General features: G+C 39.7%; 1 long non-coding RNA gene across 1 annotated transcript; it reads right to left on the reverse strand.

Annotated features, from left to right (window-relative positions):
* Window positions 1–214: 214 nt before the first annotated feature.
* Window positions 215–18,923, reverse strand: LOC104917458 (uncharacterized). The gene is made up of 3 exons (XR_004162573.2): window positions 6,656–18,923; window positions 3,199–3,295; window positions 215–2,537 (listed from the first exon to the last, which is right to left on the reverse strand). It is a non-coding gene; the product is annotated as an uncharacterized LOC104917458 (long non-coding RNA).
* Between the last annotated feature and the right edge of the window lie 290 nt (window positions 18,924–19,213).

A 19,213-nucleotide genomic window follows, 5' to 3' on the forward strand; every position in this document is an offset into this window, starting at 1 on the left:
ATGAATGTCAGTGAGATAATTGCCTAGTAAGGCACATAAAGGCAGCAGTTCCAACGAGTTCAGACAACTGTGCCCACAGACATGACATAACTTGAATTTATGCAAAGACTGCTGTTTAGAAAAGATCATGACTAGTGGGAAAGCCATGCTACAGCACACAAAACATCTAAATGGCAGGCGACTGTGTCATGGTCCATTGGCCATACAGGCTAGTGAACTTGTTGAAATGCTCAGAGGCTTCTTCAGCATTTGAGCAGGTTTCCCTTGCAGAATCAGGCTGCTCAAACAAAAAAAAATAGAGGCTATCTGAACCTTGAAACTGAGAAGCTGCCCTTTTGAGACATAATTTCTGAGATTACTGGAACAGTGAGTTGGCAACAAGTTGTTTTGTGATACCAAGGATCACTTTACCCTGGAATGATCAGTGAGAAATTAGAGACTGCTGGAAACATGTATCTGTTGGATTCCTCAAGATTGTACACATCATATCTACTGGACGTGAGTGATGTCATCTACAATGTTGCTCCTGCTGGCCCAGACTGATTGGACCCAGAATTTCTTGGTGTCTGCGACCATCACCTTTCTTTCTGCCACAAGGGTGATACGAGGATAATGCTATGCTAGGCAAAGATACGTGTGCCACCAAGGTATGTGTGTCACATCTGATGATCACAGCACATTCAGATATCAAGACCCATAAGCAACTCAGTCTATAGGCTTTCCATTTTACTCCATTCTTCCACTTGTCTTCCAGATGGATTTCCTACTAAAGATGATGGGGTTTCGCTGTTCACCTGAGTGTTTGGCTTGTGCTTCCCATCCAGCCAATGAATGCATGGAGAGACCAAAATCAGACACACCATAGGCTACATCTTGTCCCAGAGTGGATGCAGGAAAGGAACCAGGCTAATTTATAAGCTTATTGAACTTAGAGTAAGAACTGCAAACTGTGTTCCATTAAGTGTTCTAACTGTGAGGGAGCAGGGAAGTAGGAAACAAATGTATAAGACAGACTTCATCATTTCCTTTGCTGATGGAAAAACTTGCAAACCATCCTCATTCAGGTGCAATCGATCAATTTATTTTCATGGTTCATGCTCTCAGGCTAGTGATTCTGAATTTTAGTGACATACTTGTACACTGTAGCATTTAAACATGGTCTATACCTTTGACTAAATACCTAGTTAAAGTTTTCATATGCACTAGATTTCTGAAGGAGCAGTGAGTTTGAAAGGTCCCAAGCTTCTTTCAATAGACAAAGTAAAAAAAGACCCATAAGCTTTTTCTTCTTCTTCTTTTTCCCCTCATCCCCCAAAGATTAGAAAGTTTTTTTTCAGTTCTCTTGGAAGAAAAACAAATGTCTTAATTAAAGTAGTAGGTAATATCCGTTGTCTTGCTAGGCAAGTACTGATGCTGAAGATGTTACACTGACAAACTGAAAACTTAAGATGAGAAGTAGGCTCTACCTGTGTTCATCCTGCTGTTTTCAAGCAAAAAGAAAAGAAAAAAAATCTGATATTTCAAAGAGTTTGTAAAAAGGGAGGTGAAGATAAAATTTACATATATTCTTGTTTGATTTTTCTTTCCAAAATTCAGTAATAGTAGAATTAAACAATGGAAATTACTGTTAGGACGCCAAAGGAAGCTTTCCAGAAATAGATATGCAATAAATCTGGATGAAACAATAGCAAAGTAGAAAATGAATTTGAGCCTCTAAAATGCTGAGAAGCATATTTATGAAGAGTCCATTGAACTGCACAGTCTGACTTTGTTGCCATCAGAGTTAATCAGTGTTACTACTATTTATTTTTTGGACTATCACAGCACATAACAGAAAATGCTCTATGACATCAAGCACAACTAGGCAGTTATTAGCCCATGTTATTGTGTCTAAATCTGAGCCAAAGATAAACAAATGAGTAAGAAAATTCCGTGTTGGAGCTGCTAGTGTGTAGATCTTAGTATCAAGTGTAATAACCAATCTGTAATAGGAGAAACCATGAGTATGTATATTTTTAGAACTCTAGGAATGTTTTGAATTCAGCCTGACTGAACTACAACGAAAATGCTCTCAAAAAGCAAGTTGTTCATGCTATTTATGAACTCATAGTGTTAATGATTTAGTCAAGCAGATGAGATGCTATATATCAGGGCATAACAAATGAAAAATTAAGCTCATCACTCATTATTTTTTCTTTTCAGCAAAATTTTCTGACTGTAAGAAACAGTAAACTCTGGGTTTCAAAATCACTTTTGTGAGGCTAATTTTAAGGGGCAAAGAGAAAATGAAATTAGAGCTGAGCTATAAAATAATTGTAAGCATGTATGATATATTTTTATTGTAAAGATACCAAACACCAAACCTTTGATCAGAAAAAAATGTTTTACATCTGGTAACTAAACTGAAAGAAAAGCAAAGGGAACAGTTAAAGATTTCGTATTGCTTGGTATGAACAATAAAATCACAATATATCCTTGTGTGAAGAGTAGATAATATTGAGCAGGGAATTCTGGAGGGTCTACTATCCTTCTTTGTTCTAAAAACAAACAAATAAACAAGTATGTATGCATGCGAGACAGAAGAAACTGAGATAAAAGAACCTCTGGTACTGTCCCACACAGCTAATTTTTTTATATTCCATTGTTCCCTTTATTCTCTCTTTGATGTTATTATCATTTTTGTGTCTTTACCCTTCCGTGTATCACCCAAAAGTCTCAAAGGTCCCAAAAAGTTTGTGATATAAATACAGCCATACTCTATGAGTATGTACAATCACAGATTATATAATTGTTAGTTATTTCCTCTCTGATACCACGGTTTGCAGCTATGAATTAACATACTATTTTAATTATCTTGCAGTCATAGATACAAGACAAGAATTACAAGAGTACAGGCCTTTAAGATGACAGTGACTGCATTATTTCCTTAAGACATAAAGTCTCTGTTTTATTCATCGCCAAAGCATGTTGAGATTGTCACTTGAATTTGACAAATCTGAATCATGCATTCATCTGTGACTATTTCCCTTTTGTCCTCTTTATTTGCCACAGAATTAGTGGTCAGAGTTATGAAGGCGTCATTTATCATTTTGAGTACTTTCATGTGAATCAGCACTGCTTGAGAAGTGGCACAATCCAGTTGCTGACTTGTCTTATTTATTCATTTATTAAGGAATAAGAAACTTCAGTCATACTCACATCAAGCGTCCATGTAAAATTCTGATATTTGGAATTAGGCCACCATGCTGTAATGTGATGGACATCTGGCGTTTGACACCGATTTACACTGTTTATTCTGGGAAATAAAAAAGAAATGCACACAATTCTAAACGAGATTTTATCTTTTTTTTGTGTGTGTGTGTAAGGAACTTAGATGCACTAGTCCGCCTGCTGTTTGCTGCAAACAGAAAGATCAGTTCCTCCTGTTCCTTTTTCATTATTGTAGTTTTATTAAGGCACTGCCATTTTCTTCTTTTAACCTTCAGATAAATGCATCATATTTGTGAACTGTTTGTTTGGTGTAGGATAAGACCGTATCTACAATGACTGTCTTAGAAATACTATTGGCTAAAGTAAATTCTGCAGAATTGTGGTGTTGCAGCTCAGGAGTACTTAAATTATGAATAACATTTGTTTCTCTTTTGATCTGTTCACTCACTTTTCTTATGAATTCTAGGAAAGTTTGGCAAATTTCATATTCAATTAATGTTTTTCATATCTTGCAAAAGCAGGCAAACATTTCTATCCCATCAGAGAAGTATCCTAGACAGTAGGAAATCTATACTTCACAAATCTTAATTTCAGATTAAAACTATGGAGAAAATGGTAATTCTACCTTTGCATTGAGAGAAAAGCATTCCCATGATATCTTGGACTATTAAAGCCTGCATGTTGCTGTGCACATGTCACTTATACAATTATTATTTTAACAGAAATAAATGAAGCTTGTCTGTTAAGTGCACATTCATTTTCCTACAAAATCTTTTGGCAGCAAGTTGGATTACATTTGAATGTAGAAATTTGTTCACTATAATTGAACATGCACCCAACAAGTGTTCTCGCTATGATATTTTCTCTACTCAAACATCTACTCCTATAAAATTTCAGGAAAACAGAAATTTTCTGCAAAAAGACTATAAAATTGCAGGAAAATGACTACCCCAGATCATACTAAAAGTCCTTGAATTTCAGTCTTCTCTGTCCTGTTAAAAACATGAGTTAAGCGCATTTCAATTCCTATTTAAAAGCTAAGTATTAGTGACAGTTACTTGTGAGCCTTGTTGCCTGCAAGTTTAACTACTAAAGATACTCTTCTATGGTCTGATTTGCTCTATTGCACTCTATTTGTAGTCATCTGCAGCCAATATGAAACTGATGGGCATTGCTAATAAGTCAGCAAGAAAGTTCTTCACTCATGTTTAGTCCTGTTCTTTTGAAGACTTTTCCTTTAAGAATACACTTTAGTAGAGATGACATGTATATTTATATAATTTAATATTAACTAGAAATAGATTGTATCACAGAAGTATTTCTGCCAGTTGTCAAATTAATTGCTAATCCCCTTATATATTGCTTGGCCACATTCCAATAACTGAACAGTTTTGATCCAGAAAGTCATTCCAAAATGTATTTATTATTTTTTTGGCCATGTGCAAGCAACTAAACTAGGAATGGATTCCATTCAACTGCAACTCTGAGCTGAGCTTCTTCCTTCCTGGCCTTTTCCTTGTAAAGGAAACAGACTGTTACACTCTTTTTCTTACCTTCAAGTATTCTGCCACATTATGTATGTGCATACCAGAACACAACCAGACAGAGGATTTTAGTATACATGGACTGAAGTTTCTACAGATCTGAATAGCAGTTCTTTAAACCCAGTCTTCTGTAAAGAAATGAAGCGTTCTTCTCTGTCAAGCATGATCCATCCTACACTAAGAACAGAACTGATATAATGGACTAATGATGAAAATTTTGAGGAAAAAAGTAGGGTGGGGGAAGCTAAATACATTTCCTGCTATCTGGTGACACCTTATTGAATGTATAAAATAATAAATAAGAGAAATTATTAGCAACTTTCTATATTCTGTAGAGCTTGGAGTTCTTTTACTTCATGTTATCTGATAGCTACATATCAGAGCTTTCTCAGTATCTGACTTGAAGAAAATAGACCACTTTATGATGCTTTTGTCACCTCCATTTGGATATATATGCAGTCTCCAAGGAGCCTGGGAAGAAAAAGGGTGGGAGTAGTCATGAGAAACAGGTGAGCTAAACACAGATGCCAAAGCAGAAAGATAGCATTCCTCCCTGTACAAATATCTATGAATTGATATGCATTGAAGTGAGAAAAATCATTAAAGTTATGATGGAGGGAAGGGGAAGGGAAAGGGGAAGGGAAAAAGCAAAGGAAGGAAAAAGAGTAAAATTTTTCTTTTAGGAACTTCCTTCTTGTATAGCTTAAAAAACACTAGGGAGTGGAAGGGGAAAAAGTAGACAAATGCTCTCAATGCAGTTTTTCTTTTTTTATCTACTGATAATCTAACCTAATGGAGATGCATGTTGCAATTAACTGGGTCTCCAGTAAGAGCTCTAAAGAATCCACATGCCTTTGAGATTAAAGAAAGTTGATAAATAGCATTTCCCTTCCATTGTCAGTTTTCTGTCAGTGTGCTAACCACTCAGCATTGCTCTTCTTATGTTAGCATGTTAGACACCCAGCTATTCAGCAACACATGGGCAGTGTCATTATGTCAAAGCAAACTAATTATTGGTTTGACAAAATCTCATTTTTCAGGTTTGGTTCACTTTTGTTTTTATTTATTTGTTTTTGTTGTTGTTTTTGTTGATTTGTTTGGTCTTTTTTTTTAAGGTTTTTGTTGTTGTTATTGGTTTTTGTTTTGTTTTGTTTTTGTTTTGTGGGTAAGGGAGCAGTGTTTGAGCACTGTCTTCCTCAGCTTTGGATGACAGATAGACACCAATTTCCTCACAGCAGCAATATGAGCTTTTACAAGTGAATAAAACCACAAACCCAAAGAGCTTTCAACTAGGTAGTGAGGTTTAGTGGCTGAGTGAATTTAGATGCCTACAGGATTAACAAGAGTGGCTTTTAGGAATGGAAGTCCTAGAATAAACAGGATTGGATCCCACCAAATATTTTTATCCTGTGATATTGTAAATGATGCTATTCAAGCACCTACAGAAGAAAACTGGCTTCATGGTTCCTTCACGTCCTGTAACTCCTTAGCAGAGAAAACTCTGAACTTACAAATGCTTACAAAAATGACAGTAAAAAAGCCAAATATATTTTCTGTACCTGCAATTGACAGTCAAAGCCTGGATCAATAGCAATCAATTAAAATACAGCCAGTATAACTACACACCTTTTCCTATAATCATGAACAAATGACTATTTCAAAATCACATCTTATACAATGATTCAGTTCTCCATTAGCATTATTTTGGAGCTAGGCACCATCATTCACCTTATATGACACATTTTAGTACAGTTGCAATAGCTGATAACATGCAAGAGAGGAAGGGAGGGAGAAGAGGAGGGGGAGGAAGACATTCCAGGGAATGAGAGCAAGTGCTTGCACAAACCTTTCTTTCAATTCAAGTATGTAAAGTGAGATAAATGGTCAAAATGCAGACATACTGTACACAGTAGGAGCCAAAAGCTGCTCCCCGGATTGGCAGCTCCAGAAGCCATCAGCACCGGATCCTTTAAGCAATTACCAGCTCGGAAATGTCCTTCCATTGATTGTGATGGACGTAAACCAGCTGTGTTTCAATAGCAAGCAAACAGAGGGAGGAAGAACCAGACGGCAGGACACAAACAGTGCTGAGCACTGGGACCAGCTGCAGCCTGCAGGTCACACTTCCATGTCAACAAAAAAATGTTATTTAATATTTGCCAAACACTGCAGTAATTCATCACAAGGTATAAGTGGACCTATAATGTCTGAAATCGCCCGTTGAAGATTAACTGGATGTATCATGTTTCCAGTGCAGTGCCCGAAATGGGAAACAAAATTTCTGAACCTTGTAGGCAAGGCACCGATTCACTCCCTGGGGTAGGAGTATTCCCATGCTGGTCATACTCAGCCACGCGGTTCAGGAAATACTTGTGCCAGCATATTTGTATGCACAAAGAACACTGCTAAAAGAGGACAGTGCCAGCCTGTCAGAATCCAGCTAATGTGAAAGTCTGATCAAATGTATGCAGCTACCTTCATCTTGACTAGAGCCCGTATAAGACAAAATTACTGTGAATCACCAACTGAGAGCGGAAGAGGTTGACTATTGTTTAAACACAGAGATAAGCTGGCAATGAACTGCTCATTGCTGGAGGGTGCCTCTAAAAATATCTGTTCTCCCCTGCAGACATTCTTCAAAGGGACATGGGGCTTCCTGGCTGCACAAAGTGGCACTTCCAGGAGAAGGAGCTGCCAACGCCAAAATACTGTGCTTGTTTTGTACCACTCCAAGTTTTAAAACAGAACAAAGAAAAACTTTTCAAATATACAGAACAGTGTGAAGCTCTACAAGAAGATTATAGAGAAATTATTCCATATATCCAAACAAGCATGTGAGAAAAAAAAAAAAAACAACTAGAATTTATTTGTAATTTACATTTTATTAATTTTTAGTACATGTCTGAAACTATAGCTGCATCTAAGAACAGAAAAAAAAAATGCTAATTCAACCGAAAGAGCCATCCAACAACTATAAGGACTAACATTTCTGTTTGCTGATCTCTGTCTGCACTGTAGTTGGACTCTGGTACTGCCAGACATGGCCTCAGGTGGACAGCAACGCTCAGGTAGAACTGTGGAGCAAAACATTTCTGGCAGGGGCTGCAGTACTGCGCTCCTCGTACTACTTCTGCGGAGCTGTGATTTCCTACTGCATGCATCAAGCAGCAGTAAGCTAGCATGTTATGCACATTCCTGTAGTTATTATAACTAACCCATAGAGTGCTTCTACAATATAGTATTTCACAGGATTTCCCCAATAATTTCTTCAGGATCCACCTAGGACTGTTGTGCAAAAGTCCTAAGTATGCCTCTAGAGAACTGAGTAATTATAAGAGGTTTTAAATAACACAAGTGTTTAAAATAATAAAACATATCAAGGTCATACAGTGATGAGAAAGTACAAGAAATGTTCTTGCCACAACACTCTTCCTGGAACTGCACGGCATTCATTACATGAGCTTTCCAGAGAAGTTTTCTGCACATCATAAAAGGCAGCACTCAAATCCCTTTTCTTTTTCTTTTCTTTTTTTTTTTTTTTGGATGTATGTGTGTGTGTAGCGACCCCAGAGGCTCACTGCTGCAGCTGTGTGGGACTCCACATCATGCATTTCCTTCATATATTCTTTTCATAAAAGTATTATTTTCATGTGAGCAGCTATGATTCAAATGCTACATTAAAATAGATTGAGTTTCTTCAAGATGTTAAGAGCTTGAGATTAGATGAAGATATGTTTTCCACATATAAATTCTTAATAAGGCAGTGAAATTCACAGGTCATCATTCACAAGGCTTTAATTAATCTTCAAAATGAATAAATAGTGCTGTTTCACATGGACAGTACAGATCCAAATGACCCACTTCATCCATTCATTCCTGTCCAACCATTCTCCAGTGCCAGAGTCAGTAGTATTTTTGCATGAAGCACTGAAGATGCATGACCCCACAATTATTCATAGGAACACTGATTAAATGCAGAATTTATGCACTGCAGTACCGAATTTTCTATCAGACTTCAGCGATGGGGATTCATCACCTCTACTGCAGGTGTCTAAAACTTAGATGGACAAGTCTGAATTCAGTAGACAAAAAGAGACAAGAGAGCCCAAAGAGATTGTGGATGTTCCATCCCTGAAGGCATTCAAGACCAAGCTGCATGTGATTCTGGGCAGTCTGGTCTAGAGGTTGGCAAACCTGCACATAACAGGAGGATTGAAACTAGATAATCATTATGATCCTTTTCAACCCAAGCCATTCTATGATTCCATGAAAAGTCAATGTTTAGGCAAAAATCTCATCTCTCCCAACATTTTTTTTTTCAGGATTTTTCCTAAGTAAATTTTAAAATGATCTGCTTCAACTGAGAATAAAGTCCAGTGTGACAATTGGGAAGTCTGGTAGAGCTTTGCCTCCGTTTAGATCCAGCAGTACCAGTACCATTTGCTCAGATTGAAGAGGAAGAAGAACATGCCTAGTCTATTTTACTTTTTCATTCTTTTAAAATTATTTTTAAGACCTCTCACTTTTCCAAAAGCAGTGCCAAGGTTTGTCAATAGACGTCTATCTGAAACTGAAGACCTAATGACCAAGCAACGTTGGATACACAGCCAGAAATATTTCACCTTTTGTCAGCTTTCCTAAGAGTTAATTTTACCTTGCAGTAAGGGAGAGATGGAGAGGAATAGTTCCTGCTACACTGATAGTCAAAAATCACCAACACCTTTGCTGGCAATATGGCTATTGTTAAATCATTGTCACATAAATGTGAAAGAAACAAACTCTTTCCTTCTTAGAAGCTGTTGGTGTAGTACCACTTCTCTGTACTACTCTTTACACTTACCACACACTTTCAGGGCAATGTAGCTGTCGAGCTGTATTTAACAGAAGCCAGTTTAGCCACAGCACAGGAAAATTCTGCCCCAGAAGTCAGATATATTAGTTAATAATTGAAGGGGTTAAGAAACAAGCCTGACAAGAAACTTCCGAATGATGTCACTAGGACAAGGGTTCATCTCAGCGTGATCCCAGCAGGAGAAACCGTGAGAGAAATCACCATGTAACATGCAATGGTTTGCTGCAGACAAACCTTTCAGCATGACAGGCAGGAGCAGAGCAGAGAAGGACTTTACACTGCCTGGAGGAGATGTGAATTTCTGATCATTAATAAAAAAAGGATGACTGACAACTGATGAAATCAATTTCCTTTATCACAGCTGGAGGTCTCACAATTAGCAAAGCTTTGGGCAATTACAGGATTTAAATCTCTCCATTCTAAGTTTTGTGGGTTTGTTTAGGTATTTACTCTATGTATGTATTACTCCAGAACTTTGGGGCTGAAGTGCTGAGACCAGGTGCTGAGGTCTCAGCCCTGCAAACCAGAATGACACACAAAACGGAGATTCTGTCACCATGACTTCTGAGAGTGGTACGGCACCTGATGAAATTGGTAACAACTCTGAAAGGAATAAGAAAATCTATCCTTGCAAAGCCTGTTTACAAGATTCCAATCTGCCATTCCTGTTCAAAGTTACTCATGTGAAATAAGTTGATCTTGATTTATCTTTTTTAGTCAGTGTGTAATCCTAGGTGATTTGTAACTTTCAACACTGAAATAATATTTCACATTATTTGTATTGTTTGCAATGGTGATGTTGGTGACGTGTACCCATGACATGCAAAGCACCTCAGAAGCATACAATGCTGTGTACACATAATAGAAGCCAGTCCCCTCACCCCTGAGCACCACACTGAAGGAGTGAAGGAGTTTCTAGTCAAAATAATTATAGCAGACAAAAGGTGCAAAGGAATGCTACAAACATCATGCTGGAATGTCCTTGTTTGCAGTGAGCCAGCAGCTTAGGGCAGGGGAAAGGCTGATGTCACGCCTGTCTGCACTCTTCTACCTGGACATATCCTCACTCAACTCCACCAGGAATTGTTCCACGGTCTCACTCCGTGGCTGTTTTATTCAGAAGCAGGAAGGAAAAGACTTGTTTCTTTCCTTTCAAAAGATTGCCATAACAATATTTAGGGCTCGCTTCTGGTTAGTGGGAACTGGAGGAGAACAGGAAGGAAATCTCTGCCTTGCATTCAATGTTCTCCTTTCATGTCATTATCTGCAGAAATAGAAACTTGGGTGAACTTAACTCACTAGGTGGGTAGTTAGAATTTTCTGGGAGGCAGAGGCTGATGTGCTTGGCACTTAGGGATGTCTCACAAATAAAACAGAGCTGGACCCATATCCGTAGCATTGCCAGCCTCCAAGGCTGTGCTGATTGTCTCACCTTATTGGAAGTACCTGCAGTAGGTGATGCAGAGTTAAAAATACCCAAGTTTTTAATACATCTCTTGGTCTCCATGAAAAAATGGAAATAAAAAACTTCCTTGTTTCACTGGCTGTTGTGTATGTCAGTACATGAAAGACTTGCAAGGCTCAGATTCCATATTAAGGGAGTCATCCTTTGGTCCTACAAATATTCTTTCAGCAAGAAGTGCCCATTACTAATTTTAAGGGAAGTTTTTTTCAAAGTCACAAAATGTGTGTCTGAACACACTTTTGTGGAAAACTTAGCATACACTATCCTTTAAAGAGGCCAGATCCTTCTCTGCACTGGGGCTTTAAAACATTTTCAAGAAACAACAACCTGCCCTTCCACCTCCCACCCCCGACTCTTACCCAGAATCTCCATCATGTGCCTCACTGAAGTATTGTGTTATGATTACCATAGCAACAACAGTCCAACAGCTGCCATGACATTTCATCTTCTGCTGCTTTTAAAATGCTTTCTTTTTGCCAAGAAAAACTTTTCTCAATTATTTATTTATTTTTATTTTTTTTTATTTTTTTTCACTACACACTGTTCACTCTCACAGAATAAACAGTTTGGAAAAAGAAAAAAATAAGAAACAGCGGAAACTGCATCAGTTTTAACCACATATTTTGCTAATTGCTTTTATGCTTCTCTCAAGCCATCTTCAAGGTTTCTGAGGCTGTGCATTAAAAAGCTTACACTTGGTTTTGCAGATAAACTGATGATTATGCACCACTGAGCAAAGCCTCCACGGATGGCTGGGAGCCACCTCCATGTGTATGGGCAGCTGCACAGCCCCACCCAGTCCCTTAAACCAAGGGATGGAAACTGATTACTCACAGCCATTCACAGCCATTCAGGTCTAACCATCCTGTTTAGTTGTCTCCCCATTTTGCTACTACCAATGTTGCTGGCTCTCAGCTTTATTTTATGCAGTTTTCAGGGGAGTTTTTCTACTATTTCCACTTCTGTGTTCTTCAAGGGGACCTAGAGATAGGACAGCAGGGAATATAGGTAAACACACCTTTTCACTCCTACCCTGGATGGTGGAAGGCCATGCACGGTGAGACCAAAAAGGGTGCAGGAGTGAAGGGCCACAGTCCCCAACTTGTGAAACAGCCAAGACAGCTCAGTGCCTTAGCTACATTCCATCTACAGACATGGATAAGAAAGCACCATGCAGATTGTAAGTATAAGCAGATGAACTCTGCTAACTGAAAATTCATTTTGCTGCCACTCATTTCACAACTAAAAAAAAAAACCAAAAACAACAAACTATCAACAACAACAACAAAATTCCCACCTTTTTTTTTTTTTTTTTTTTTTTTTTTTAATGAAGATAGCCAGCCAGCCCTTTCTTTTCCAAAAGGAGAGAAAGGTACAGTTTTCCCTCACTATGGAAGCTGCCTCTGAGATTGCTCCCCCCAAAGATCCCTTCCCTCTCCAGCCTGCGCTCACATGTGGTTTCAGGTAGTATGGTGCCAGGAAGGTGTGGGCTGGAGGATGTGCTGGGGCATGGAGACACACAGAGGACATACTGAACATACATTGCTTCAGAGTCCCAGTGGGATGGATTGTCTGCAGCTTGACCAATGTGGGAGAGGCAGAATGCATCCATGTGGTAACGGGGTTTTGGCAATTGTGAGGGCAAGGTTAAAACTCAGAGCCATTGGGCTGAGAACATTTGAGTTTTAAAATGAGAAAGTGGTGAGGGTGAAGGCATGAGTCTGACAGCTTCAAACCACTTTCTGACTGCTTTTCCTTCTTTCCTTATTGGATTTGCTGGCAAATTAAAATTAATAACCCTTATCTGAAATGCACGTATGGTTAACATAGAAAGAAGGAAAACACCTTCAGAGGCAGTCAGCTTCCTGTCTTACGCTTTTGAAATCTAGCTGATGGCTCACAGAATGGATCTCAAATATGTATATATATAATCCACACAGCTAAAAGTCATCTATTTTAAAAGACAAGTGTTTGCTCACATGAGGAAATTGTACTCAAGCGTTCAGTCTTTGTGATCCATATGGATTTCATCAACTTGTTTGCCAGGAATTTAGGAAAAACAAACTTTATTCATGTTCCTTAGGGAAATGGGTTCATGTCTGTGCAAAAAGAAATGCAGCTTGGGAAGAACAAAAAACCTAGGGTATTCCTGGAACTGGAAGGTCAGAGAGCCAAAATAATTGATCCACTTAATATGGAAATGAGTGACTTACAATGGCATCTTCATCAGCACTTGAAGTACAGAGTTTCAGCTTAGGAAGTGATTTCATGTCACATCCCATAAAGGGCCCCCAAATGTGAAGTGCTTTCCCAAGCCACTCTCTAAGCCAGGCACTCCTGCTGCTCTGAGAACAGCATTAACTCCAAATTTTCACCTCCCATTTCTTCTTTTTCTTTGTCTTGATAAATCCTGGAATCCTGTTTTTTGAGCAGTCCTTGAATTGCAATGTCAAGTTGGGCTGCACACACTTTGTACTTTAGACATGAAATGGAAAAGGAGAACTGCCATTTAAACACAAACCCAAATCTTCCTCTCATCCCAGTCTCTTTCTTGACACACAACACCATGTCTCTTCTCTCCTGAGCTTCTCCAGTTTCCTGCAGCACTCCTGTACCACAGGCAAGATTCAGCTGAATCAAAGAATCATAGAATCATGGAATGGCTTAGGCTGGAAAGGATCTCAAAGATCATCCAGTTCCAACTACCTGATGTAGGCAGGGCTGACACCCACCAGATCAGGATGCGCAGGGCCCCATACGGCCTGGCCTTGAGTGCCTCTAGGGATAGGACATCCACAGCTTCTCTTGGAAGAAGCTGGAAACATTGCCCCATTCCTGGCCCTGCTCTGTAGCACCTCACAGGGACACTTCCTGAAGACATGGTACAAATCACTCAGTTTCCCTGGGGCATGGGCTTTGTACTCGACAGTTTGGAACTAGCTGGGAAAGGATAGGTCCCTTGTTCTTTTGGATGAACATAAAATTTTAGAGCACACCACTGGGATGATAAAAGAAAAGGAGGGCTAACAAATATTCAAGAGTCCCTGAAAGAAGGGAGGATGGGGCCCTGGGGAGCCTGGTCTAGTATTAAATATGGAGGTTGGTGGCCCTGCATGTGGCAGGGGGGTTGGAGATTCATGATTCTTGAGGTCCCTTCCAACCCTGGTCATTCTGTGATTCTGTCATTATGTGTGATGCATAGCTGACTAGAATTGTCTGTATCTGGAGACTGCCTCGCACCTAGCTTGAATGAATAAGTTGGATGAAGTGAGACCTATCCAAATTATTCTGTATGATGACTTTGTACATCGGTTTGTGTATATGAAATTTATTGCATAATCTGAGTTTCATTTTCCTAAGAATGAGAAAAATCTGTGTTCCTCTATACAGTTTACCAATATTTTTTTCTATATCAGAAATAATAGAAGAGTTCTGGAATATGTGTTATACATCGCAGCTATAAAGGAATTTGTTTCTAATGGCACTTATTTTAAAAGAACAGTTTAACGTAAGAAATGTAAGCTGATTCATTCTCAAAGCTGAAGTTACTAATTAGGCAGTTTAATCTGTGTGCTGCACAATTTTAAGTAGCCAGGTCTGAAAGTAATGCATTGCAAATCTATATAATATGGTATCTCACCAGCTTTTAAAGGAAACCACATTACTGCTCAGCAAGATGTTTGTTATATTCAATTAATGTTGCATTAGAACTCTTTCATTAGGTCAGTTTGCATTACTCACTTACATAGAATTCTTGGCAAGCCTCGAAAAAAACATTTTTAATACTTAGGAAATATGAGATAGAGCCAGGCAGTGATCTGATGTTTAAAACAGGACTAGACACTTCATTTCAAAATTGAAGTGTAGAAAAAAACAAAAAATTAAAAAATTGAAAATAAAATTGAAAATTACTGGGTTTCTAAGGCTTAAGGTTCTATACTTAGTGAATATACATGCTCCTACATCCTGACCAACATAGAATAATGTAGCTTTTTCTTCACGTTTTACTGTGGGAAGTAACTTGGGAAACCACAAATTATTCTTCAGATAATGTCTAGAAAGCTGTCTGTATCTGATCTACTTCTTAGAGAATGAACTTGGAATTCTGTAGGGAGATTTGAAGGATGCACCCAGGCTGCTGCTGTGCTGGCACGCTGGGCTAGAGCCACTGGGATCTCCACCCTGTCTCCAGTTGACAAAGCCCCAGCAGTGTTTCCTCAACTCCATTCCATGCCCAAGCAGTGCAGAGGAATCAAATCACAGGAGTACATCCATGGCTACCCCTTTTTAAAATCTGGATAGTGTCACTTGCCTTCTGCATAGCAACTACCACCCCCAATTGCATGCAGCTCCTCAGCTGTGTACATCTCTCTTCCAGTCTTTGGGTGGCTCCTGGATTCATGCTAGGAAAGTGGAAAATCCTGCACAGCATGGGTTAATTTTTATGCCAGGGATGACGGTGGCTGTTTACTCTTTAAACAAATGCCTAATATACACTGCAACTGGCTGAGTGCACAGCCAAAAACTAACCACAGGAAATCTCTTTGACAGCCAGGAAGGCAGAATTGTTAACATGGGTGTGCATTACAGTAAAAATAATAATAAAAAAAAGTGGTGTAAAACACCACAAATGGCTGTTTTCTAAGAAGAGAGATATATCTGTTAATAGTGTAGGCATAAATAACTCTTTCCATTTTGTCGGAAGGATTATCGTGGCTTTTCACCTCAGTTTCTTCAATGGAAGTAGAGAAGACTGTGCAATACCAAGCAAATATACCAGGTCTAATATAAAATTCTCACTGGAGATAAGAAAGCATGCTGGATTATTTATTGCTAATTTTTATATTTTGTTTTTGTTCTCTTTGTTCTCTGCTAACATAGGTGTTAAACTGACAGCTCAGGGTGACGTGTGCTGTGATATTGAAAGCCACTCGTGTATATGAGAGTATCAAATTGTTCATTTAGAGTGAGTTACACGGCTTGATAAATAAAGCTCTCCGAAACCTGGTTCCATCTATACTGATAAAGTATTTACTGGCTTTTTCAGAAAAATAAGGAAAAACAGAGAAAGTTAATATAAAATCTCTGCAACTTTCCCTTTTTCTAAGGTACAACCATATGCAGGAGACACCAGGTTCAATTCTCCACCCAATTATGGTGGTATAACAGGAGTTGCTTCACAGGCTGTAGTGGAATTTAAGCTTAAAATGAGAAAGGAATAAGGCTCATTGTGCTTTTAATTTTGTTTCATGTAGTCAAGAGGGGGGAAAATTGATTTTGGTCTCAGCATTTTTTTTTCTCATACATGTCACTGATACATTTCCAACCCTTGGAGAATTGGTGAATGTGGGAATACAGGCTCTAATACAAAACACTTGGCCTGTTTTCAGTTCCTAACACATACTCCAGAGTTCATGCTATGGTTATCAGAAAGAATCTATGAAAAATGAAGCTGCACACAACTGCAGACCATCAGCGTGGCTTAACCTTGTCAAGCGGGGATGAAACAGGAAGTGCTTTGTGACACTGACTGGCAGAAATACAAACTGATGAAGAAAACACGCTGCAGGAAAGAGGATCTGAGATGGGGAGTTAGCACCGGGAACGTTAACTAGAGCTGTACTCTGCTAGGGCTGGGATCAGAGTGGCCTGACATACTTGCTAAATGTTTCATCAAAAGGATTAGTTCCAGCAGCTTTTTTTAACCTTTCCTGCAACGCAATTTACCCGAAGGTGGCCGGGGGCAGGGAGCTGCCCTATGAGATAACATTTTTAATTGTACAAATGCCATTCTTGATGTCATAATCCCAAGGTTAATGCAGCTGCAGGTCCGGAACAGATGTGCTGCTGGCTGCTCAGAAGGCTGAGAGGTGGCTGTGCAGGCTGACAGCAGCTAAAATGGCCACATTTCAGTGGCAGTGTGTGTGATAGTGGGTGTTTTCCTACATGTCACCTCTATATTGCCCTAGGCTACTAAATGCTCTTAGCCCCTCTATAAAGCAAACAAATAATTCATAAGATGTATGACCAGAGATCAACAGCCAAATACACTCACTGCTCAATGGGACAGCTTGCGGACAGGGCAAGACATCCTGTGATTTCAGGATAGGAGAAGCAAAAAGGGAAAGAGATGGGAAAACTCTTGAATACCAGCATGCTAAATCTCACACCTTACAGTATGTTGTCAGTACTGATTAATGAGAAACATATTTTGACAAGAGAACCTCAACACTTTCTGTTGCATTTATATACACCTGCTGGATTTCAGCAGAGATCATATTTTCCACATGCAGAGAATCTGTCGATGGGTTTACAGATGACGTACTCTCCCTTCACTTAGAACAAACATTTCTTAGAAGAGATGTTCACACCACGCAGTTCAAAGAGCAAAGTTTTCTTCATTTTTAAATAGAACAAATGGTTTGCTCTGCATGCCAGGCTGCTGCCAGTACATCCATGCCTCACTGGTGTGACACAAGCCCACAAGGGTGGCAGTTCATCAAAGCAAATAAGCTGAATCTGGGCAGGTTTTACTCAGGACCAGCTTGGACATTTCTGCACCATGCTTCCAAAATGTGGAAGGGATAGCTTAGCTCAGACATTCACATGGAGGTGTGGGAATGGGGAAAAAGCGGTCCAGCTAGGGCAATGGGAAGGGGGAGAGCAGTTTTAAGAAAAGGCAAATCTTTTTGATTTTGATTTGAAGCTGTGGAGCCCGAATTTGGGTTAGGAGAAGCCAGGAAGTGCATCAGGTTGGATCACTCTCTTATAGTTTCAGAAAGTTTGGGAAAATCTTCAGTTGGTCATATTCCTACTTCTTATATCATCTACGGAAGGAGTTGCTGCACCCATGTGCAGTTGTTTTGACCCAGCACTTTTCACCATTAGACCTCAGATGTCACCACAAGACCAAAAAGTACCTCACAGTGTATCCACATGTTCTGCATGTCTGGGGAGGAGTTAAGCAATCATGGGAGTGATGCTTCAATTATCAGTGACTCAGCTTAAATCCTGAAACTTCTAGATAATTAAATCCTCTCTTGAACCCTTTAAGTTCTGCTTACCAGTTTGACCTTACGATCTTAGGCTATGCTTGAACTTGGGTAACGTGGGCTGGTGTAATAGTAGTAAGTTTATTCCTGCGAGTGGTGCACCATGCAGCACACATCTCTATTCCAGTATGAATACCCAGTCCTTAGGGCTTCTGCTCCAACGTATGGAAATCCACATAAATCCTGAACTGCTATTCATTGCTCCACCTTGCAGCAGACGGTAATGGAGGGTTAAGCAGATGGGTGAAAGGAGGGTTACTTTTCCTAAACACAGGATAAGCTAGGAATAAGGAAGGGAAGGATCTTTCACGGTAGTGCTGTGGAGCCAAGTTACTCAAAGATGACAATTGGGAGGGGAAAGGGTTATTTAAAACAGGAACTGGGGAAAACTAACAGGTGCTGGGGAGCACTCAGATCAGATAAAGACATCTGCTAGAGATGTCAAGAGCACAAAGGTAACTTTGTATTTGGTAGTAAAGAGTAGGATAAAAATGATGACTGAAAAGGAAATAGGAAAGACTGGAATTGTAGAAGTACATCCCTGCACAGAGCCAGGATGTCAGATGGTGAAGTGACATGCAAACAGTCACTCAAATGTTGTGAACACAGATGCTTGTGAGAAGCCAAGGGAGAAAAAAAAAAGGGGCAGGGGGGGTACAGTGGGAGGGAGGAGACAGACAGAAGTAAAGAAGGAAAGAAGTAAGGAAGAAGAAGGAAGGAAGGAAGGAAGGAAGGAAGGAAGGAAGGAAGGAAGGAAGGAAGGAAGGAAGGAAGGAAGGAAGGAAGGAAGGAAGGAAGGAAGGAAGGAAGGAAGGAGGAAGGAAGGAAGGAAGGAAGGGAAGGGAAGGAAGGGAAGGGAAGGGAAGGGAAGGGAAGGGAAGGGAAGGGAAGGGAAGGGAAGGGAAGGGAAGGGAAGGGAAGGGAAGGGAAGGGAAGGGAAGGGAAGGGAAGGGAAGGGAAGGGAAGGGAAGGGAAGGGAAGGGAAGGGAAGGGAAGGGAAGGGAAGGAAGGGAAGGGAAGGAAGGGAAGGGAAGGGAAGGGAAGGGAAGGGAAGGGAAGGGAACAGGTGCACTAGAAAGGCTCACACAGG

Source organism: Meleagris gallopavo, chromosome 1, assembly GCF_905368555.1.
Source record: "Meleagris gallopavo chromosome 1, MGAL_WU_HG_1.1, whole genome shotgun sequence".
Lineage (NCBI taxonomy): Eukaryota > Metazoa > Chordata > Aves > Galliformes > Phasianidae > Meleagris > Meleagris gallopavo.